General features: G+C 39.5%; 2 pseudogenes; both read left to right on the forward strand.

Annotated features, from left to right (window-relative positions):
* Nucleotides 1-2,604: 2,604 nt before the first annotated feature.
* On the forward strand, nt 2,605-2,663 carry LOC124082178 (U6 spliceosomal RNA; annotated as a pseudogene).
* A 625-nt stretch (nt 2,664-3,288) lies between these two features.
* LOC131423585 (small ribosomal subunit protein uS10-like) lies at nt 3,289-19,574 on the forward strand (annotated as a pseudogene).
* Nucleotides 19,575-24,587: the final 5,013 nt, after the last annotated feature.

Genomic DNA, 24,587 nt, shown 5'->3' on the forward strand with positions numbered 1-24,587 from the left:
AATGAATGAATTCAGAAAAGTAGCAGGATATAAAATCAATACCCATAAATCAAATGTATTTTTATACATAAGTGATGAATTCACTGAAAGAGAAATTAGGAAAACTTCCCCACAAAAATAGCCTCAAAAAACCTAAAATACTTGGGAATCAATCTAACAAAAGAGGTGAAAGACCTCTACAATGAAAAGTACAGAACATTAAAGAAGGAATTTGAAGAAGACCTTAGAAGATGGAAAGATCTCCTGTGCTCTTGGATAGGCAGAGTTAATATTGTCAAAATGGCCATACTACACAAACTGTAGTACAGATTTAATGTAATTCCTATTATAATGACATTCTTCATAGAATTTGAAAAAGCAATCATGAAATTCACTTGGAAAAAAAAAGAGACCCAGAATAACCAAAGCAATTCTTAGCGAGAAAAGTGAAGCAGGAGACATCACAATACCAGAGCTTAAACTATACTACAGAGCAATAGTAACAAAAACAGCATGGTATTGGCACCAAAATAGACATGTACACCAATGGTACAGAATAGAAGTCACAGAAAAAAACCCACATAAATATAGTTATCTCATACTAGACAAAGGCACCAAAAACATATATTGGAGAAATGATAGCCTCTTCAACAAATGTTGCTGGGAAAACTGGAAGTCCATATATAGCAAAATGAAATTAAACCTCTGTCTCTCACCATGCACAAAACTCAACTTAAAATGTATCAAGGACCTAGGAATAAAACCAGAGACCCTGCATCTAATAGAAGAAAAAGTAGGGTCAAATATTCCTCATGTCAGATTAGGCTCTGACTTCCTTAACAAAACTCTGAAAGCACAAGAAATAAAATGAAGAATCAATAAATGGGATGCACTGAAACTAAAAAGCTTCTCAGCAAAAGAAACAATCGTTGAGGTGAAGAGAGAGACTATAGTATGGAACAACTTTTTACCACACACACATAAGATAGAGAACTAATCTCCAGGATATATAAAGAACTCAAAAAACTTAATACCAAAAAAACAAACAGCTCAATCAATAAATGGGTTAGGAACTGATCAGACACTTCTCAAAAAAAGATATACAAGCAATCAACAAAATATATGAAAAAGTATTCAACATCTTTAATAATTAGTGAAATGCAAATCAAAACTATTCTAAGATTTCATCTCACCCAGTCAGAATGGCAGTTATCAAGAATACAGGAAATAATAAGTGTTGGCGAGTATGTGGGGGAAAAGGTACACTCATACATTGCTTGTGGGATTGCAAATTGGTGAAAGCACTTTGGAAAATAGAGTGGAGATTCCTTAGAAAACTTGAAATGGAACAACCATTTGACACAGCTATCCCACTCCTTGGTTTATACACAAAGGACTTAAAACAGCATACTACAGGGACATAACCACACTAATGTTTATAGCAGCTGAATTCACAAATAGCTGAACTGTGGAACCAACCTAGATGCCCATCAATAGATGAATAGATAAAGAAACTGTGGTATATATACACAATGGAACATTACTCAGCATTAAAAGAGAATAAAATTATGGCATTTACAGGTAAATGGATGGAGTTGGAGAATATTATGCTAAGTGAAGTAAGCCAATCCCAAAAATGTTTAAAATGTTTTCTCTGATTAGTGGATACTGATCTATGATGGGCGGGGCATGGGAAAAATGGAGGAACTTTGGATTGGGCACAGGTGAGAGTGAGGAGGGGTTATGGGTGTAAGAAAGATAGTGGAATGAGATGAACGTCATTACCCTAGTTACATGTATGATTGCACAAATGGTGCGTCTCTACATCATGTGCAATCAGAGAATTGAAATGGTGTGCTCCATTCGTGTATGATGAATTGAAATGCATTCTGCTGTCATGTACAACTAAATAGAACAAATGAAAATAATTAAAAATAGTAAAATAAAAAAATGTGCTTTTTAATTCATATGATAGAATGTGTTAATATTTGGAAGATCTGTATAAATCAGTGAACCAATATTTTTCTAATAACTAATGCACGATATTACAAAATCACATATGATAAAATCTATGCAAAGTGCAAACTGGATGGGTGAATGTTAACGTGAGTACAAAAATTTCATTGATATGATTTCAGATTCTACATTGCAAATGACCTTTAAGAAACAACCACTTGGTGATTTTTAGCGTATTATCAAAGAATACTCCAGTCATCTGAAAAAGCTGATAAAGTCTCCTCACTCTTTAAGTTATACATTTGTGTAGAGTTTGATTTTCTTCATTAATATTCACTGAGACAACATGTTGCTGCATGGGAAGACAGATTCTTGGGGAGGGGGGACCCAGCCCCATCTCCTGGTATTCTTGCCTTTGTGATTGCCTGTCGTAATCTGTTTTGTGTTGCCATAACAAAATAATTGAGGCTGGGTGCTTCATAAAGAAAATAGTTCTATGTTGGCTTACAGTCCTGGAGGTAGGATTGGAAGACTACATCTAGTGAGGGCATGATGCTGTGTTACAACATGGTAGATGGCATGGCATGGTGGGAGCATGTGCAAGAATCGCAAGCAATGTGTGTGGGGAAGAGATCACATGGCAAGAGAGGAAGCTAGAGGCCTCCTGTTGTGCTCGATTCGGCAGCACATATACTAAAATTGGAACGATACAGAGAAGATTAGCATAGAGGCCTCCTGTTATTTTTTTTGTATTATTTTATTATTAGAGCATTATAATTTTTTTTTTTTTTTTTTTTTTTTTTTTTTTTTTGGTATCAGGGATTGAACCCATGGCTACTTAAAATCATTGAGCCACATCCTCAGCCCTTTTTTATATTTTATTTTGAGCTACGTTGCTGAGGCTGGTTTTGAACTCACAATCCTCCTGCCTCGGCCTGGGATACAGGAGTGTGCCCCTGCACCTGGCTTATGAGTTTATTTTGACAAAGTCATGCATGCATGCCTTCTTGGTATTAACCTACTTTTACAGAACTAACACATTCCTGTGAGACCTAACCCATTGTCAAGAGCACCATTGATCCTCTCAGGAGGGCCGTCATGACCCAAGCACCTCCCACTAGGCCCCACCTCCCACTAGGCCCCACCTCCCACTAAGTCTCACCAGCTTTCAATATCCTTGCCCTGGGGATCAAGCTTCCAGCCTATGAACCTTTGGGGGCCAAAACACATCTAAACCATAGCACCTCACCCCCTCAAGTGACTTGTTTTTAACCCAGAGAGAAGACGGAGAAGATGAGGGGCTATGGATGGAGACTGTCTCCCCTGCTGGCTGTGAGAAAGTAAGTGGCCACCATGTTGGGGAATTCCACACGACCAGAAACTGCAAGTGGCCCTCAGAAGCTGATGGAAAGTGAGAACTCAGAGCCACACAGAATGGCTTTACACCCTGAATAGCTCAGGATGGCCTCTGGACAACAGTCAGCAGAAACTGAAGTCCTCAGTTCCATAACTCTGCAAGGAACTCAGTGTTTCGATGTCCATGTGCACTCGGAATTAGAGCCTCAATCAATAGATGTTTTAAATTTGTCAGTTTTAATTTCTAATATGGTACATTTTGATTAATATAGCCCACATGTTATGAGCTGAAGTGTGTCTTCCCCAAAATTCATATGTTGAACACCTCAGAATGTGACAAGTGGGACCATATTTGGAGATAGGGCCCTTAGGAAAGATTAAATGAGGCTGTTGAGGTGGGCCCTCATCCAACTTGACTGGTGTTCCTATATGAAGAACATATAAAGGGATACACCAAGGGACCAACCGGAGTGTGAGCATACAGAGAAAAGACCTAGGAGGTCACATCTGCAAGCCAAACATTGAGGCCTCAGAGGAAACCCACCCTGCTGACACCTTGATCATGGACTCTACTCTCCACAATTGTGACAAAACAAATATGTGCTATTGGAGTCACTTGGTCTTGGCATTTTATTATGGCAGTGATAGCAAACTAATACAGCACATACAACATGTTCTTTTGAGTCATTAATAATAATTTATTATCATTATTATTATTATTTTGGTACCAGGGATTGAACTCAGGGACATTCGACCACTGAGCCACATCCCCAGCCCTATTTTTGTATCTTATTAGAGACAGGGTCTCACTGAGTTGCTAAGTGCCTCACAATTGCTGAAGCTGGCTTTGAACTTACGATCCTCTTGCCTTAGCCTCCCAAGCTGCTGAAATTAAGTCATAAATTCTTAAGAGTGTAATGGATCCTGAGAGCAAGGTCTTTGAGAACCACTAAGATAGACAAAGCCCCTGGTGTCCAAAATATTACACCAGTTCATACTCCACCACTATTATGTGGGTATTCACATTGTTCTACACTCTTAGCATAATCTGGGATTATCAGTCTTTTTAGTTTAAACCGTCATCATTTTTGTTTGTTTGTTTTGGTGGTGCTGGGGATCGAACCCAGGGTCTTGTACATGTGAGGCCAGCACTCTACCAACTGAGCTATATCCCCAGCCCTAAACCATTGCCATTTTAATCCATATTTTTCCAATTACCTACTAGGTTGAGCACATGGTCATCTACTTATTGACTAATTTGTCAATGCCCATCAAATACTTTGCCTGTTTTCCTACTGGCTTTATTTTTCTTACCTATTTAGATTTTTAGTTTACAGGAATGTAGCATATGTTTTATAAAGAACTAGAAGAGAGGGGTAGATCTGATCTGATCATTACACATTACATGCATCAGATTATCACTCTCTACCCCATAAATATGTATAATTACTATGTGTCAGATAAAAAAGATATCTTCTCCACTCTTCTTAGTCCTTAGCACTTCTATTTTAATTAGTTTCTCAAGTTATGTACATATGCTGATACAATTTCGATAGGCATTGCCTTTGAGCTGTGGAATATTTGGGAGAAGAATGGTGTTTTTAGAGTAAAGCACAGTTTTCCAATCCATAAATGCAATATACCTATCCATTTGCTTATGCATTTTCCTGAGTAATGTTTATGATTTTCTGTGACTATACTTTATATATTTCTGTTAGAAATATAGTTACTTGATATGATGTATTAAAAAATGCTTTGCAGCTCTTTTACTGACTTAGAGGAATATAATAGTTTTTGACTATTGACCTTGTATCCAGCAAACTCATTTGTATTTTATTTTATTTTTTTGGTACTGGGGATTGAACCTAGAGTGCTTAACCACTGAACCACATCCCCAGCCCTTTGGAAAAATATTTTATTAGAGACAGGGTTTCGCTGAGTCACTAAGTTTCTGAGACTGGCTTTGAACTTGCCACCCTCCTGCCTCTGCCTTCTGAGCTGCTGGGATTACAGGCGTGCACCACCATCGCTGGCCTCATTTGCATTTTTTAAGAATTTTTTTATTGTAAAAATCCCAAACATCAACAAAAGTAAGCAGAAGTATGTAACAGAGTACTACTTACCCCCAGTCTTAGCAGTCATTAAATCATACACTCTTGTTTCTTCTCTATCCTTATCTGCTTTTCTTTTCCAAAACATACAGATGTTGAGGAAGTGCATTCCTAATATCCCATTATTTCATTTGTATCTATGTTGGTATTAATCGAACTTACTAATTCTAAAAGTGTATATTGAAATCCTTTTGAATTTTTTTAAATACAAAATCCTTGTTGAATAGGATTTGTTTTCCTTACTTCTTAGTGCGCATGTATTTTGCTTACTGCTTTTCTTACCTTGCCATTCAGATGCAACCAGCAGTGTTGAATAGAAGTGGTGCTAGTAGACATTCTCCCATCAATCCATTCCTGAAGGTAAGGGGTCAACTTTTCCCCATTATGTATAATGTTTGCAGTAGGATTTTTAAGTACCCTTTGGTGGGTAAAGGAAGTTCTTCTCTATTTTTAGTCTGTGAGTAGTTTTGTTTTGTTTTGTTTTGTTTTTTCCAAAGAAGAATGGTTGTTGAAAAATACTAAGATTAAAAAAACAAGCCAGGCTTGGTGGTGCCTGTCAGTAATCCCAGCTGAGGCAGGAGGATTGCAAGTTCAAGACCAGCCTTGGCATTTTAGCAAAACTCTCTATCAAAATAAAAAATGGAAAACATGAGGGTTGAGGATGTAGCTCAATGGTAGAGCACCACTGGATTCAATCCTAGTACTCAAAAAAAAACAAAAAAAGATACTGAACTCTCTGTATGTACTGAGATATTCACATGATTTTTCTCTTAATTCATTGAGTAATTCAGTGATTAATTGACTAATTGATATTGAATTTTCAACAAAACTTGCACTAATGAAATATACTCAGTTAATATGTAAAGTATTACTACATTTTTCTATATTGCTGGTATCAGCATATTAATATTTGGTTTAGAAAGTTATGAATGAGATGAGTCCATACTTTTCCTTTATTATAATATCCCTGTCATTTTTTGGAATGAAATTATATCAGCCACCTAAAAAAAAGCCCTGAAGGAGCAGAAGAGTTTATGTTTAGAAGAACTTTTCAAGATAGGAAACAGCTCAAGGCAAAAAGTTTTCATCTCTTTCGGAAATAATGACTAGTGCATAAATGAAAGGTTTGGTTGGTGTTTTTCATATCAAACCATAAGAGTCAGTAGCACGCTGTCCCCTTAGCCCATGGAGCCGGCCTCTCAGGAATGTCACAAAATCTTGAGAAAACAAATGTGAAAAATTCCCAATGCAGTCATCCTGGATCTCATTTTAGAGTTCGGGTCGGATGATAATGACGTTTTGACTGTGTCATTACTGTCAACTGAACCCTCCAGGAACATATACACACATTGGAAATTTCAGCATAATTTAGTATTTTTTCTCTTTCAGCCAGGACTGGATACAGATCTATGAGACACCTCCATATTGGTTCTTTTATTTTTACAAAGAAATTGTAGTGAAATATGCATATATAAAATTTAACTACTTCGCCATTGTTAAGTGTACAGGACATTGGCATTAAGCACCTTCACGTTGCTGTGCAACCATTGCCACCATCCATCTCCAGAACCTGATCATTTTCCCTAACTGAAACTGTCCCCAGCCAAGTACTAAGTCTCCATTCCTCCTCCCTGCCCCCTGGCAACCACCATCCTACTTTCTGTCTCTGTGGATTTGACTTCTCTTGGTATCTCATACAAGTGAACTCCTGCAACATGTGTCCTTTTGTGATTGGTGGATTTAGTTCACTTAGCATAACATTTTTGAAGTTCAACCCTGTTGTAGCCTGGGTCAGAATTCCCTTCCTTTTTAAAGCTGAATGATATTCCAGCATAAGCATCTACCACCTTTGGTCTCTCTACTCATCCTTTGATGACATTTGGGTTGTTTCCACCTTTTGGCTAAAGATGTACAAATATCTTTTCGAGTCTCTGCTTTCATTAGGTGTATATAAATATTGATTCTTGCAGTCCAGAAAAATGACACTTTCAGTTTAATTCACTGTAGTATTTAATTGAGCACTTTTGCATCAAGTTGAGTCAAGAGGAAGATGCCATTGAAAACTAGGGCAGAGTCTGACTTGTGGAGTGCTTATAATTTTTTACAAAGGAGCATTATTCAAAATAAATAATAATATCTCATATCATTGCTTTGATATATATGCCAGTAGTGTTCATTAATGACTTTCTAACATATCATCGAGGCCCCATGACTGTTCATTCTGAATTTTTGTCTTTCTAATATAGCTAAAAAAATAAAAGTAGGAACTACAGAGACTGGTGAGGGTGAATGTGGTTTGCTTGCTTAATCACTGTGCTATTCAAAGCCACATACAGGTTGAGCATCCCTACTCTAAAAATCCCAAACCTGAAATGCTCCAAAATCTGAAACTTATTGAACATCATTATTACATCCCAAGTGGAAAATTTCATACCATGACCTTTGTTTCATGCACAAAACTCTTTAAAATATTGTATAAAAATTCCTTTATCCCATGCGTATTGTGTGTGAAACTTAAATAAACTTGAGACCTGGGGGGTCATCCCAAAGATATACCATGATGCAAATAGTATAGAATCTGAAAAAAATCCCCAATCCTAGATACTTGTAGTCCTAAGCATTTCAGGTGAGGTACACTCAGTCTGCACTTTCTTCTCTGTGAAAGGGGCTAGATATTTCTGGCGTCATCCTGGGGTTTGGAGAGGGCCTCTTCCTGGTTGTCCCTATACATGGACACAGGAGGCCCTGCGCTTCTGAGTTGAGGACATGCTCCTGTCCTCAGCAGGGCTGGCTCGGGGTGGGGAGACCAGCCGTTTTCAGTATCAGTCCTCCACAAGGGTTGTTATTTTTCCTGTCATGTTTGTTGGGGTCCAACTCAAGTTTGTTTTTATTGCAGAAAGGCAGGAAGGCCAATTTGGAACACACACAACTCACATGTCATCGACGATGACTTGGCCCAGAGCTTGGCTCTGGCTCCCTGACAGTTAAAAGGCACAGGGTGGGTGAGCCCAGCATCCAGTACTGAGGAACAAGGAAAAGGAGGGAGAATGAGAGATTCTTATCTGCCCCGGGCCTCGCCCCAGCCCCTGCCATTCTTTCCCCCTTCTCACAACCTCCCTCAGGGGACTTCTGGCTTCAGCTTGCAGCTTGGAGAGCCCCAGTGCCCAGGGGCCGCCTCCTCTCTCTGTCCCCGTCTTCCTCCTACTGAATGTGTGAGGAAGCATCCCACCCTACAGAGGGGAAAAGCCTGGATCAGCAAAGATCCTTGCCACAGCCTTGTGGAGGCAAAGGCAGGAAGAGGGAGAAAGAGCATTTTCCAGTTTGAGCCCAAGACAATTGTATGGTTATTTGAGAAAAGCTTTGTGTTTTCCCACCCAGACTCTGGAATAGTGTTGGGAGTCATCAGATAGAAGTTTTCACCAGCCTCTTGGATTTACATGTGGATACTTCAGGAATGCTTTCTAGTCTTATGTAAAGACACCAGACACCCTGAAGACTGACCCACAGCCTCACATCTTCATGAAGAATTATTCAAGTCTCAGGGAAACTTGATTGGATAAAACTTACAATTGGAAAAAAAAAGTATGTTTACATAAAAACATTTCAAAAATATGTTTTTGTGTTCTCAATAACAAAGACTTCCTTTGTTTATCCGTTAACAAATATTTTAGGGAGTCTGAATTACTTTGGGAGATTTTATTCCTCAAAGCACCAGTTTTCTCTCTGGTAAAATGACTAACGATGGGGTGTGCATTGTAGGATTTTGAAAGGATTCAGAAAGAAGAGTTCCTAACACCTAGTGTTCTCCCCCAAAATGATAGCTGGCTTGTGATTCCTGGGCGCTCATTGCTTTTCTTTTTTTAATGGTACTGGGAATGAAATCCAGGATCTTGCACATGCCATCTCTGAGCTACATTCCCAGATCCTTTTATTTTATTTTGAGACAGGGTCTTGTTGAAGTCACCCTGCTGGCTTTGAAAGTGTGTTCCTGCTGCCTCAGCCTCCTGAGTAGCTGGGATTATAAATGTGCCATTATGCCAGGCTGTCTCATCACTTCTTGTTAAAAAAAAAATTATGGTGGTTGTAGTTATATTAGTTATATATTTTTTCTTTTTCCTTGTCTTTTCTTTCTTTCTTCTTCTTCTTTTTTTTTTCAGTGCTAGGAATTAGACCCAGGGTCTTATTCATTCAAAGCAAATTCTGTACCACTGAGCTACACCTCTAGTGCCCTGTAATTCTAGTTAGAAAAGAAGCATGAAGCTATCTGTAAAAAGTTACACTTTATCTGGGGGTATAAGATGAATTCATTAAATATTCAGGAACATTTGTTGAATGAACAAATATTTTTATGGTTTTTCTGCTTTACATATATATATTTTTTCTCTTAACTACACAATAGGGCAGAAACCCTATTTTCTTCCATTTCCTTATGATAAAATGCAACTTCCAGGCAAGATGCTTGTAGTGAGTTTCCTTTAAGGTGGATTCAATGTGATCCCTGTGGTCCTTTAACATATCTCATTTGATTGTCAAATGATGTCATTTGATTATCTCTTCACAGATCACATTTCCAAGAATGCTGCAGCAATAGCTCACATCTCACAGGCTTTTTTGCAATGTGGCCTTGTCACAAGAGGTATTGTCTCTTTCTATTACCTCCATCCCAGGGCTGGCCTTCTGATTGCTTTTGCTGCTGTAAAGCAGTGTAAGAGAATTGTGCTCTGGGACTTTAAGCCCAGGAGTGACAAAGGGCCCATGGTTTCTTCTATTCTTGGAGGTGCTGAGTCACCCTGTAAGCAATCTGGCTGCTGGAAAGACCACGTGGAGGGGCCACCTGTGGAGGGAGGAGTCCTGCAACTGTAAAGAGAAGTTCTGCTGTTCCTTGTTCCAGCTGAGCCCCAGCCCTCACTAACATGCAAAGAAATGTGTCCACGTGACATGGCCCCTGACAGGACCAGCTGTCACAGCATGCCACCCAGCCCAGGTTCCAGAATCATGAGCAAATGAATGGATATTGCTTTAAGTTATTAAATTTGGAGGCATTTTGCTGATCAGCAATAGACAATGAAAACATCAGGGCTTGCTGCCTGAGGAGGCGTCCTGGGAGCCAGTGTCCCTTTGACCTGCCACAGCCACACTTCTGGATGTCTGTGACTTCTGCACCGCCGTCCAGCCCTCAAAAAATAAGACTTCATGCCCCCATAGTAAACCAATTCTTCCTTCTTTGGTTCCTGCAATTGAACCCAGTGGTGCTAATCACTGAGCCACATTCCAACCCTTAGAGACAGTCTGGCTAAATTGTCCAGGCTCGCCTACACTTGCTGCAGTCCTCTCTGGGGATTACAGGCTTGAGCACCATGCCACCCTGGCCTCAGCTACTTCTTCACATGAAAATAAGACTAGCATATTGAATGAGAGGGTTGGGAGTGGGGGGTAGAGAACCCTGGTCTCCTGGGTCCTACTGGGCTCCCTCATTAGACAGGACAGACAGGGGTGAAATGGGAATCTGGTTTCCCCTAGAGGCATTCTTACTGGGTACCCAGCTGTGGCCCTCTAACTCTAGCCTATTTTCAATATGCCTAATTTCTAGCAGCCAGTGGTTTAGGCATTCATTTTCCAATTGGGGAAATGTCTAATCTTAACCCTTCAGCTACAGAGGGAATTCAGAGTTTTTACAGACTTTCAGTGTTACCTGGGTTCCCTGTGCTTTGATCCCTGTTTCCAAAGGCCTCCAAGGGAGACTGGGAGTGTGGGGAACTGCCAGAGGCTTGGCCATGGCTGAGATCTGCTTGGGAAGGTGGCTTTCTGCACTGGACATCCTCCAACCTGGGCCAAGTAGTTGGCATTGCAGGCAGGAGCTATAACCCAGCTGAACATTGTCTTTTAATAAACTGTTTTCTTGAAATAAATAAATAAAACATCAGGGCTGGGGGTGTAGCTGAGGGGTAGAGCACTTGCCTAGGACCTGCAAAGTCCCAGGGTTTGAACCCAGCACTGCCAAACGCCAAGACAAAAACACTAATAAAACACCAGGTAAACTAATGTTGAGCTATTTTTAATTGTTCAATGTGAATGATGTGAAATATCTTTTTATTCATATATCTTTCTGAGTAGAAGGTTGTGAAGATATTTATGTTATACTTGACAATTTGGTAAGTATTATGTTTTTGTAGGTTTTCTCATCTATTTCTTGGATTTTATCTTTCCATCTCTTTTTCCTGGTTATTTTGCAATATAATACAAGTGACTTTCAAAGAATTAGTCTCAATTGATCATAAATAAATACTGTCCATTTTGAGAGTTTTTAATGATTGTTTCCTTTCCTTAAATTATTCAGGATCTTTAGTAACTTTTCACTCCCTCAAGGATGAAATTGCTTTGTAATTCTTCCTCAGAAGTTGGAAGTGGACTTGACCTATTAGCATGCTAGACACACTCTACCACAGACCTGCATCCTGGGCACCTTCTATTGCTTCTCTCCCTCTTTCATAACATAAATACCATTGTCTTTTATTATCTCTATTTCTTTCTCCTTTTCTCTATGCACTTCCAAAAAGCCCCATCTTTGTTTTTCTTTGGAAGGCAAATTGATTCTGGGTGAGATAAAAGTCTTGGAGGAAATGAATTGGTTTTAAATCAAAACAGAGAGCCGCTGTGTTTTTGCTAATTTGGCAAACTTTGTAAATACGACAAAGATGGTAGACTAATTCTACAGACGATGCAAACATTTCCGAATGTAGACTGGCCTTGATTACAGAATGTGTCTCTAGAGACAAAGAGAAAATATGGGTCCAGTCATGGAAACGAAATCCATGCAGCTATTGCAACTAGAGAGATTTAATTCAGTAAATTAGTTACAGGAGCATTAGAAGGCAGAAAGAAAAACCGGTCATGCTGAAATGACCTAGATATTAGGAGCTACAGCAAGCAGCCATTGCCCTCATGGCTTGGGGAGCAGAAGGGAAGAGGTGGTGTTGCCAGAACTTTGGAAAGAAGAGAAGGGGTTCCCTGTGCCTGAACATTGCATCCCTGAGGCAGACGTCATGCAGCTAGTGCTTGGTTAGAAGAGGGGTGCTTCTGGCTGGACAGCATCTGTTCCTGGGAGTGCCAAGGGAATTTGGAGTTGCAGTTTCCCCTGGTGCCAGGCATTCAATAAGAGCTAGAAACACAGAGTAAGCCTTTCTGCTCTCTCTTCCAGTTTCTCTATCTTCCAGTTTCTCTTCTACTCTCACTGGGAGAAAACTATGAAAAGGGGCTTGGGATGTGGCTCAAGCGGTAGTGCGCTCGCCTGGCATGCGTGCGGCCCGGGTTCGATCCCCAGCACCACATACCAACAAAGATGTTGTGTCTGCCGAGAACTAAAAAATAAATATTAAAAAAAATTCTCTCTCTCCCTCTCTCTCTCTCTCTTAAAAAAATTATAAAAAAAAGAAAAGCTAGCTGGTGAGGGAATATGGGGGATATAGTCAACCAGGACCCCAGTCAGCCCTGGAGTCGCTGAGCAGTGTGATGATTTCTCAAAAATTAAACAAAATTACCACAAACTATGGACTGAATGTTTGTCTCCTTCAAATTCACATGGTGAAGCTAAATCCCTAATGTAGTGGTACATGGAGGGGGGCCTTTGGGAGATAGCTAAGTCATGAGGGCAGTGTCCTCCTAAACTGATGAGTACCCTTATGCAATTAGTCCCCTTTTAAGACGCCCATGGGAAGATACAACCAGAAAGTGGAAATCTCCAAACAGGAGGAGTGCCCTCATCAGATATGGAATCTTCTTGCACCAAGTTTCTGTTGTTCAAGCCACCCAGTCTATGGTACCATGATATGGAATCTCAAATAGAATAAGACAACATATGATCCAGAAATGCTACTTCTGGGTACCTAACTCCCCAAAATTGAAAGCAGGAACTCCAACAGATATTTGTATACCTATGTTCATAGCAACATTATTCACAATAGTGGTAAGGCAGAAACAACCCACGTGTCCATCAAGAGGTGAATATATTTTAAAAAATCATGTATATAAACACAGAGACATGCACATTTATGTATCCACATACTTACACACCATGCAACATTATTTAGCCTTAAAAAGGGAGGGAATTCTGTCATATGTTACAGTATGCATGAACCATGAAGATGTTATGCTAAATGAAATAAATGAGTCACAAAAGTACAAATACTATATAATTCCACTTATATAATATGCCCAGAATCGTAGAGAAAAAATATTTTCAGCTGCTAGGGACTGAAGGGAACGGGGATGTGAGCAAATTTAATGGGCACAGAATTTCAGTTTGGAAAGATGAAAATTCTGGAAATGGGTGATGATTGCATGACATCATGAATATACCTAAATGTCACTGAACTAAACACTTAGAGTTGGTTAAAATGACAAGTTTACCATATGTATCACTTTACCACAATTAAACAAAAAGGGATTACAGGGCTCACCATTTGGGGTGGAAGAGCTACAGTGTGCTGTGCTGCTAAACCAGGACAGTAAGTAGGCTAGGTAGATTCATTACATTTTTTAAAAAAAATGTTTTCCTGTACTGGGTATTAAACCCAGGACATTGGGCATGCTAGACAGGTGCTCTAAACTGAGCTATATCCCCAGCCCTCATTGCATTTTTTTGCTTAGGTGTTTTCTATTTATGATGGGCTTCTTGGGATGTAACCCCATCACAAGTCAAAGAGCACCTGTATCAGAGCAGACGGTGCTCAGGACTCAGTAGGGAAGTCATATTGGAGAGAGGCAGGGAGAGTATGCCAGGGCGGTGCTATTTTTAAGAAAGTATGAGGGAAGCCCTCCCTGAGTGACAGTCTGGCAAAGCATGTGTTAAGTGGAAGAGCACCCAGCAGAAGGAGAGTTGGGCATGTCTGCCCCTGGGCATCTGAGGAAACCCTAAGAGGGAGCCCTTGGTGAGGAGGCCTTCAGGGACCTGCTCTTAGCAAACAGCCTCTCTGAGAAGCCTGGGAAATGACAGAGCTGGTCCCCTCCCTGCCCACTGGTTTTGCATGTGAAAAAAATATTTGACCCTTGACTTTCTGAATCTGTCTTATTTCACTTATCCCAATGTTTTCTAATTTCATCCATTTACCAGCAAATGTCATAATTTCATTCTTCTTTATGGCTGAGTAAAACTCCATTGTATATATATATATATATATATATATATATATATATATCTTATATATATATATCATATATATATATCATATATTGTATATATATATATATATATATATATATATATATATCACATTTTCTTTAACCTTTCATCTCCGGATGGGCACCTGGGCTAATTTCATAACTTGACTATTGTGAATTATGCTGCTATAAACATTGATGTGCCTGTATTACTATAGTATGCTGATTTCAGTTCTTTAGGACAAGTACCAAGGAGTGGAATAGCTGGGTCACACAATGTTTCCATTCCTAGTCTCCAACTGATTTCTATAGCGATTGTACTAATTTACAGTCTCAGCAACAGTTGCAGGCATCAACTTCCTTAATAAGACTTCTGAAGCTCAAGAAATAAAGCCAATAATCAACAAATGGGATGCCATCAAATCAAACAGCTTTTGCACAGCAAAGGAAACAAGAACATGAAGAGAAGACCTACAGAATGAGGAAAAATATTTGTTAGCTACTCTAGCTAGGAAATATCTAGAACATATAAAGAACTCAAAAGCCAAATAACGCAATCAATAAAGGGGCAAATAAACTAAACACATTTCCAAAAGAAGAAATACAAAGGGTCACCAATTATATGAAAAAACGTTTTCAACATCCTTGTTATCAGGGAAATGCAAATCAAACTAGGCTGAGATTTCCTCTTACCTCAGTTACAATGGCAGCCATCATGAATACAAATAATAATAAATGCTGATGGGATGGGGAATGAGAAAAGAACATTTACACATCTTGCTGGGTTTCTGTTGCAGTTTTGCAAACACCATTCTCAGCCACGTGCCAAAATAAACTGTTACAGTGCTAGCAGGAATTTGGTTAACCTTCTCAAATCAACCTGCATTCAGCAGCCAGGGGGCCCACCCCACACCCCCTAAAAGTAGCTGTCCTGCTGTTCTTCATGGGGATGGGGGTAGGAAAGAAAGAAATCAGGAAACAAAGATCTCTGAGAAAATCTACAAAAGAAGATCAACTCCATGCCCTGAAGTGTTTTTCACAGACAAATGATAGCCCCCACTTCTTGAAATTTTGATATTGAATTGAATAAGCACAACCTAAATATGTGATTGTCTCATCCTGATTAACAACCTAAGAGACTTCACAATAGGTCCCACCTAGTGAGAAGGACCGAGGTGTGCTTAGTCTTGCTTTGCTGTAGACCCGAGTATTTTGAGAAATGTTCAATTCGTGCAAGAAAAATAACTTGAAGGCGAAGTGCTTTCTGATAGTGCTTAAAACATTCTTCCAAAATATACAGATTTAATGAAAAGAGGAAAAATTTAGAGATGATAACACCATCATTGAAAAACAAAGCCTGTTTCTAGGGAAGCAGCAATATTTACATTTTCAATAGAAACAGAACATTACAGGGAACCTCTAGAATTCCAATCCTTGAACTTCAGAGTCAAGAGTTAAGTAAATTACATTATTTTTGTAGATTTAACAAATTAATTCAGGAATCTGTTCTTGGCAAAGTTATGCATTCAGGAATAATAGGTTTTCGCAGCTCAGAATCTTGAATTTCCTTAATTACTTTTCTACAAAAAATAATCTTTTTATTATTAAATTAAGAAAGATGTTCGTGCTTCCTAAAATTCCAGTAAGCACAGATAAACAAAAACCCAAGAAAAGATTGGTAGCCTCGTTCCTTTACCAAGTAGGTCATTCATGTACCTGAGACAATTTAAATTATCATGTTGGCATTTGTACTTTGAAAAAACATTTTTTTTTTCTGAGAAAGTTCTGCTTTGCCAAGTGGGGTAGAAACATTAATCTTGTCTGAAAAGAGGTCTTTCTTTCTCAAGGAATTATGCATCCTGCACACGTTTCCCTGTCAGGACTCTGCGCTCTCCTGGTTTCTAGGCTAACTGTAATGCTTCTGGCCATATTCATCCACATGATCAACATGGGGAGTCCTTGCCATGACAAAGCTTGTAGTTTAGACAAGGAAAGAGGAAGCTGAAATACACTCCACCATGAAGAAGAAGAACAGTTGTGTAATAGAAGTGTAGCTTTTTTGGAAGACGAATTTTTCAGATGAGACTTGAGAGAAGTCAGAACCAACCAGACCCAGAGCAAAGGTGAATGAGCCCAGAGCATCCTGCATACCCCACATTGCAGGCATGTTGGTTTTCAGTTGCCCTTGACCTTTCAACACTGAACCTGGAAGTTCAGACTTTACCCTAAGTATGTTGAGGAACTATGAAAGGGTTTTGAGCAGGGGAATGGTTATTGGATTTAGTTTTGGGGAAATTACTATGACCAAAGATTAGAGTGGGGGCTGGGAGAGGTGGTAGGGTGAGACAATGACACCAGGAAGGGGGCCCCCCAGTGAGTTTTGGAAAGTGGAAAGAGAGACTGATGCAAGACACATTCAGAGGTAGAAAGGAAAGAAAGAACTTTGTTTGTGGTGCCTGGAGATAAGCCAAGCATGTCTCTCTCAAGGGAGGACACTGCAGTGGGGAAGGTTGCCAGCCATTGCAGACCACCCCTCCAAGGGCCCACTCATCCCAGGCCTGAGGAGGAGCCACAATGACCCACTGAACTAGGGACAACTTCACAGGTTGGAGCAGTTCCCCAGTTGCCTGTGGACTTGGCGAGTTCTTACTGCCTCTGTGTCACAGTTCAACTTCACTCTCTTCACAGTACTGCGTTGACCTCCTCCCACCTCCAGGAGGCATCCCCAGGGTGAGTGTCCCTTATCTGAGACCAGAAGTGTTCCACATTTGGAGGTTTTTTTTCTTTTTTTCTTTTTCTTCAGATTTTGGAATGTTTGCCTATGAGATACTTTGGGGACAGTACCCAAGTATAAACACCAAGTTTATTTATGCTTCATTCACATGGTTGTCGGAAAGTGATCTTATGCAACATTTTTAGTGTGCCTGAGTTTTGACTGCAACCCATCACATGAGGTCACATGTGGAATTTCAAAAAGTTTGGGATTTGGAGCATGGCAGAGTTTGGATTTTCAGATTAGGGATGCTCCACCTGTACTTTGTCTGGTAGCAACTTGGTAACACATGTAGTTCTTTCTACACTCCCCTGGCATTCTATAATGATACCATTCTGAAACACACCCAGTTTCTTAAATGTATTTTGCTTTTTTACCTCTAAGTCTTTTTACATGGTATTATTTCCGCGCCCCACCCCCTGCTTTTTTCTACCTAAGACTAGACTAGCAAGCAATGCCACCTTCTGGGCCGTTCTCATAAAGTTGGACTAACTCAAGGAAAAGGAGAGAGAGTCTGTTAGAGGCTTGAGGGTAAGGTATGTCTGGAGTACTCCACCCCCAAACAATAGCAATTTGCATCTCAGCTAATGGTTGGCTCTTGCCTATCTTTTACCATTAGAACTACTAGCAAAGAGATATTGTATGGAAAGTCTGGTTAAAACAAGAGAAAGAATTTTTGAAGGATTAACTTGCTTTCATCTTTTTACCTTTTAAATAGGGAAACAGTGTCATACATTAAATTAAAGGGAGGTGACTAATTCTTAGAGACTTTGAAGTTTTTTCTTTGCAAACAGTTGAATTTTTTTGAGCCCTGTCCTTCCAAAGTAAAAGCACTTTGAGCAAAAGATTTCCTCTCACTATTCCTTGCCATTTATGAATACACAGAAGTTAGTGAAAAATTGGCCTGGGAGGAAGTGGGGGTAAATCAACCCCTCTAGAATATAAATAAATGAGGAGGAGCTCCTGTGTATGAAGTGTGATCTTGGAATGATTAGAAAGCCTTCTGCACTTTGGAAGCATCAAAATATGAAGATAAGGATACAGCTAACAGGGAAAAAAACCCAAATAACAATATGACCTCAAGATAAGCTGCATCTTGGGGCTGGGATTGTGGCTCAGCGGTGGAGCACTCGCCTAGCACAGGTGGGACCCGGGTTTGATCCTCAGCACCCCATAAAAATAAAGGCATTGTGGACTGGGGATGTGGCTCAAGCAGTAGCGCCCTTGCCTGGCATGCACGGGGCACTGGGTTTGATCCTCAGCACCACATAAAAATAAAATAAAGATGTTGTGTCTGCTGAAAACTAAAAAATAAATATTAAAAAAAAAATTCTCTCTCTCTCAAAAATAAATAAATAAATAAATAAAGGCATTGTGTTGTGTCCATCTACACCTAATATATATATATATATATATAAAGATAGCTGCATCTTGATTCTACTTAAGTTCAGCCCAAGGCATCTGATAATGGGGCTTTCTGTATTTCAGTCTCTGAAAATACAAGGATCAAAATCATGCATAAAATGTTTCAAGATGGCCAAAATTTATGTCTTATGTAAGTTATCAGTTTTTTTGGCCACCCTACCTCCAGAGTACATTTCAGTTAAGAGGGCTGTCATGAGCAGCGCTATTAATAATTACTCAAAGTCGTATTGTCTTTGAATGTAAGCATGTATTCCATTACAGCAGTCATCAAACACAAACAATGCAAAAAGTGTTAGATGTGCTGGAGAACCCCAACTAGCATTCAGTGCACATTAGTTAAACACTATGAGCAAATCACTCTTGTGATTTTGTGTGCAACAGAGCTCCCTTCTGCCTGCTCTTGCTACTGACTCACCACTGTTCTCTGTTGTTGAGGAACAAGTCCATCAGGAGGCTGCACCACAGCCATGGAAAGATACATTTGTGACTCCGTGGGACCAGAGGTGGATTCATTGAATTAGAATTACCCTCACCAGTTGCAACCTGAAATCACTGGAGAAAGTGTGTGCTGACTTGATCAGAGCCGCAAAGGAAAAGAATCTCTAAGTGGAAGGACCCTTTTGCACACCAACCAAGACTTTGGGAATCACTAGAAGAAAAACACTTGTAGTGAAGGTTGCAAGACATGGGCTCATGTCCAGATGAGAATCTACAAGCCACTCATTGACTTGCACAGTCCTTTTAAGATTGTTAAGCAGATAACTTCCATCACTAGTGAGCCAGGAATGGAGATGGAATTCACCATTGCAGATGCCTAAATCAACTGCTTTGATAAGTTGATTATCAGTTGTTAAAAAAAAAAAGTGTTCAGACACATCAAGTAATCTGTTAATTTAATATTCCTAAGGAAGTTCCTCTGCATTCTACTCTAATCTCAACCAGCTGCCCTTCCTGCCCAAGGATTCTCCTCTCCTATCTTTTGGGCTAGATATCTTGTTCCTAAAACTAGTATTTCCCTCTTTCTTGGTTTATATATTCACAAGCTTTTAAAATAGCTTTCTGAGGAAAAAAAGTACCTGGGAAATAAAATTTGAAGGTCTAAAAATATTCTTATTCATACTTGATTTATAAAATGGTTGTATACAGAATTTTCCCTTTCAACTCTTTTTTAAAAAAAGATTTACTTTTTAGTTGTAGTTGGACCCAATACCTTTATTTTATTTATTTATTTTTATGTGGTGTTGAGGATCCAACCCAGGGCCTCGAACATGCTAGGCGAGCCCTCTTCTGCTGAGCCACAACCCCAGCCCCCCTTTCAATTCTAATGGGGACTGTTAGGTCCGAGGCAGCGACTTGGTGGCGACTTAGTGGCAACTTAGAACAAAGCAGCCCGCGCTTATGGGGGGGTCTCTTTTTCCTGCTGAGGAGAGGATAAGCCACCTGAAAACTTAAAGTCTCAAGTAATTAGTGAAGAAGAGAACACAAATAGTCAGAAATATATTTACATAAAGCAGAGCCCCTGACGGATCTAGTCCACATGGGAGCTGAAACTAGACAAAGGAAAGATGGCTCTGGTGGTTTATTTAAGGAGATACATCAAAATCAGGGATAAAGTTTCAGGGATGAGTCTTGCTTCCTGATGTCTTGCAGATAGCAGGTTAATTGACATCTTGGCAGGTCACACCCATCTCAAGTGCTCTGTGGGATCTTTGGCAGAGCTTGAGGGGAAAGTTCATTTGCATCAGTCAATCCTATGGGGGTGCCAGGGGAAGTTCAATGCCAGACTTATCTCTCCATTAGGCTACACTGTGCAACACAGTCCACAACAGCCCACCAACGGCTCTTAACACAATTCCGACAGTATGTTGGGATATCTGAGGCCATTCTCATCACGAATCTTTGTTAGGGATGTTTGTGGTTTTCCTCTGGAAGTATACATCATCTTTTCCTTGTTCATAGTTTCTTCCTATGTGTATTCTTTTTTCTTTTTTTCACGCTACCTGTTTATGTTTCATGCTTACAATATCTTATCTTAGTTAATATAATAGGCTTTATTACTTTCTCTTTCTTTTTTCTGGAAATATTGTCCTCTAACAGTCTCTTGTTTCTTCCAAGTTGCTTTTTTTTTTCTTTTTCTTTTGCCCCCTCACTCACTCTCTCTCTTATTCTTTAGTGATAGTATAGTATAGTAATAATATAGTAATATTATTAAAATAGTTAAAAGATGGAATGAAAAATAAAAAGGGATAGGAAGCCCTGATACCCGAACTTGTTGTTGTGAAGTGATAGGTTTGGGTAGATGAGTTGAGCAACCTCAAATATAAAGTGTTTTCGGTGTTTTTTTTTTAAATTTTTTTATTAGTTGCTCAAAACATTACGATGATCTTGACATATCATACATTTGATTCAAATGGGGTACAGATTGCAGGATCACATTGGTTATACAGCCACGTTTATACACAGGGCCATACTAGTGTCTATTGTATTGTGCTGCCCTTCTATCTCCCCCTCCCCTCCCTGTTTTAGGTGTTTTATCCTGGTAAGGTCATATTCTCTGAAGAAGACTCTTATTTCCTGCCTGGAAGGTGAAGTCTGCTAGCCAGGATTCTGGAAACACAGTGGAGGAAGAAGAACCAGGCCTCAGCAACCTTGTGAGGTTGTAATCCCATCACCATGCCTAAAATGGCTCAGGAGTAGCCAACTTGCTTAGCTCTCTTTAGGGAAAAAGACTCTAGTTTTTTTGTTTGGGTTGGGGAGGGCAACTGGTAATCTGATAGTTTCTTATGCAAACTATTAACCAATCCTATATATTTAGGTCATTCTTTTATCCCCATTTTCAGAGGCAAATATTGCATTTATGGAGGCTTAGAAGCATTCATATTCATCAGTTTGATTCTTAGCTATCTCTGCAGGATTATGTAAGAATTATGCTGATTCATTTTGGCTTCAGCTCTGCTTTCTAGCTCCAAAGTCATTGTTCTTATCTTCTTTTTGTCTTCTCCTTTTTGTATATTTCTGCCTTAAAATCTATTTCTGTCACTTTACTGAGATTTTGGTAGAAATATTCAGTGAGTACTTTCATTCGGTAGATGCATGGATTCCACTTGCTCTCCTTGCCACTAATTTTCTCTGTTTTTATTGTTGTTAATATTATTTTATTCTCTCTCTCTCTCTCTCTCTATACATATATATATATATTATTGTAGCAGCTAGTGGCACTTAACCATTGAACGACAAGCGACGTCCTTAGCACCCCTGTCCATTTTTTTTTTGCATTTTATTTAGAGACAGGGTCTCACTGAGTTGCTTAGGACCTTGCTCAATTGCTGAGGCTGACTTTGAACTTGCCATCTTCCTTCTTCAGCCTCCCAAGCTGCTGGGATTACAGGCATGCGCTACCACACTTGGCCTCTCTTGGCATCTTGACTCTCATTCTTTTACTTGTGGATCTCATCCCTTAAACAGTTCGAGAGAGTTTGCTTGAGCATACACATTTTCTTTTCTTCAAGGAGAACACGTCAACTGTGTATAAATACAAATACATAAAATATAAAAATAAAGCCAATGCAAATGGAAGCATTTGAGTTACAACTCACAGAGACCAACCAAAATGAACTGGCACCTGAATGGAGAGTTAATCTATAGAATGAATTCTTAGTGTTCATGTAAGACTCTTTCTGTCCCTTCCCCTGAAATGGAGCAGGTGTCACCCACTGCTTAGCTACTTTCTGCTTATTTTTCAGTATAAAGTTGTATTTAAAATGTGGATAAACACCCATGCTGATCTTATATGTCTCTTTCTCATAGTGTAACGTCTCTCGTTTTTCTCGCCTAGCAAAAAATTTGTTTCTTTGATCTCTTCCTGCCATCTAGGCAGTGCAATTAGAACTGCTACTTAATGTCCTTTGCTCTGGTTTATGTTCCTTGATGGTGACAGATTGTTCTGTTTGTGATCTACATCTAATCTGTATTTCTGCCAAATTCCAATCTTGTTTTTCCCATTGAGCAGTGGACCGGCGTTTCAAGTGAAGTAAATCAAAGAAAAATACGATTCACAGACGAAAAGTCCTCTCTTAAAAATGGCCATTTTTGGAGGAAAGAGAATTGTATTAATTTGACCTTTTCTATCACATAACATGATGACAAATGCTGGAAGGAACTTCAGAAATTCTAGCTGAATTGATCAGTGACCTGTAGGCTTTGTTCCTGGGGGAAACTCTACCCTGTTTTTTTCCTCCCTTTACCTCTCCTCCTCCTCCTCCTCTCCTCCTTCCACTGCTGGGGCTCTTCCATGGTTTCTCCAGAAGCACATTTCACCTCTCAGTGGCTGCCTCCTGTCCTTTCTCCTCCTCCCCTGCCCCCTTGTGTCTTCTCTCCTCCATTGGGTACCTGAGTCCTGAGTACCTGCATTAATCCAAGGTACTCAGTACCTGAGTACTGAGTACCTGCATTAATCCAAGGTTTCCTTTGAGTTTTCTCTGTGCCCCTAAATTCTCTACTCCAGACTCCACTTTTTCCAATCAATCCACAAAGTCCTTTTTTTCTAGGTGAGGATCCATCTCCTACTTATGATCGCCTGTTCTTAGCTTTTACTGGAACATTTGTCCTGCCAGACCCACAAGTTGTACAGAGAGAAGTTAGAACAGTTTATCTAGGTTTGGTTATTGTTAAATGCCCTTGGTCTCCGTAGGCAGGATTGAGAGGAGGAAGTCCATCAATGAGCAGGTGGCCTTGAGCAGGAGTGACCTACGCAACTGTTTATTTTCTTTGTGTTTGGGTGTCATCATGATTTCAGTGTATAACAGTAGGCTGATTGGGTTACTCTAAATATCACCAAAATCTATAAAAATATACTTTAGAGGGAAAAAAGAGGGATCTTTAAAGGTAGAAGGATTGAAGATACTGAGTCCTACTGTGGCTTTTCCCCCTTTTTATCTTTTTGTGCTGCTGGGGATTGAGGAGCACTCACTCTGCCTCTGAACTACATCCCAGCCCTTTTTATGAGGCAGGGCCTCAAAAAATTGACCAGGCTGACTTTGCCTGGTTGAGATCCTCCTTCATCAGCCTCCTGAATACCTTGAATTACAGGTGTGTGCCACTGTGCCAGGCTAAATCATGGCAGTTTTTAGTAGGCTGTTTTCAAATTAACTACAAGTAGGACCATAGCTCAGGCCTATGGACTTTTTGGTCAGTGCTTTTTAATTTTTTTTATTTTTAATATATTTATTTATTTTAATTTATATATGACAGCAGAATGCATCACAATTCTTATTACATATATAGAGCTCAATTTTTCATATCTCTGGTTGTATACATAGTATATTCACACCAATTCGTGTCTTCATACATGTACTTTGGATAATAATGATTGTCACATTCAACCATCATTAATTACCCCATGCCCTCTCCCTTCCCCTCCCACCCCTCTGCCCTACCTATCTAGAGTTTGGCTATTCCTCCCATGCTCCCCCTCCCTATCCCACTATGAATCAGCCTCCTTATATCAAAGAAAACATTCAGCATTTGTTTTTTTGGGATTGGCTAACTTCACTTAGCATTATCTTCTCCAATTGCATCCATTTACCTGCAAATGCCATGATTTTATTCTCTTTTATTGCTGAGTAATATTCCATTGTGTATATATGCCACAAATGTGGTCAGTGCTTTTCTATTTCAAGCTCATTAATGTAAATAAATATTAGGGATTGTTTCATTAAGTTCAATCTATTTAAAATCTGTGAATTAGTTGGATCACTTTTTTAAAATTTTGTTTAGCTTTTTAGAGTGCAGAACTTAGCTCACTCACAACAACCACAAAGTACAATGACTAA

This window comes from Marmota monax, unplaced genomic scaffold (assembly GCF_021218885.2).
Source record: "Marmota monax isolate L192 unplaced genomic scaffold, Marmota_monax_Labrador192_F-V1.1 WCK01_AAM20220418_F8-fsc00044, whole genome shotgun sequence".
NCBI classification, from domain to species: domain Eukaryota; kingdom Metazoa; phylum Chordata; class Mammalia; order Rodentia; family Sciuridae; genus Marmota; species Marmota monax.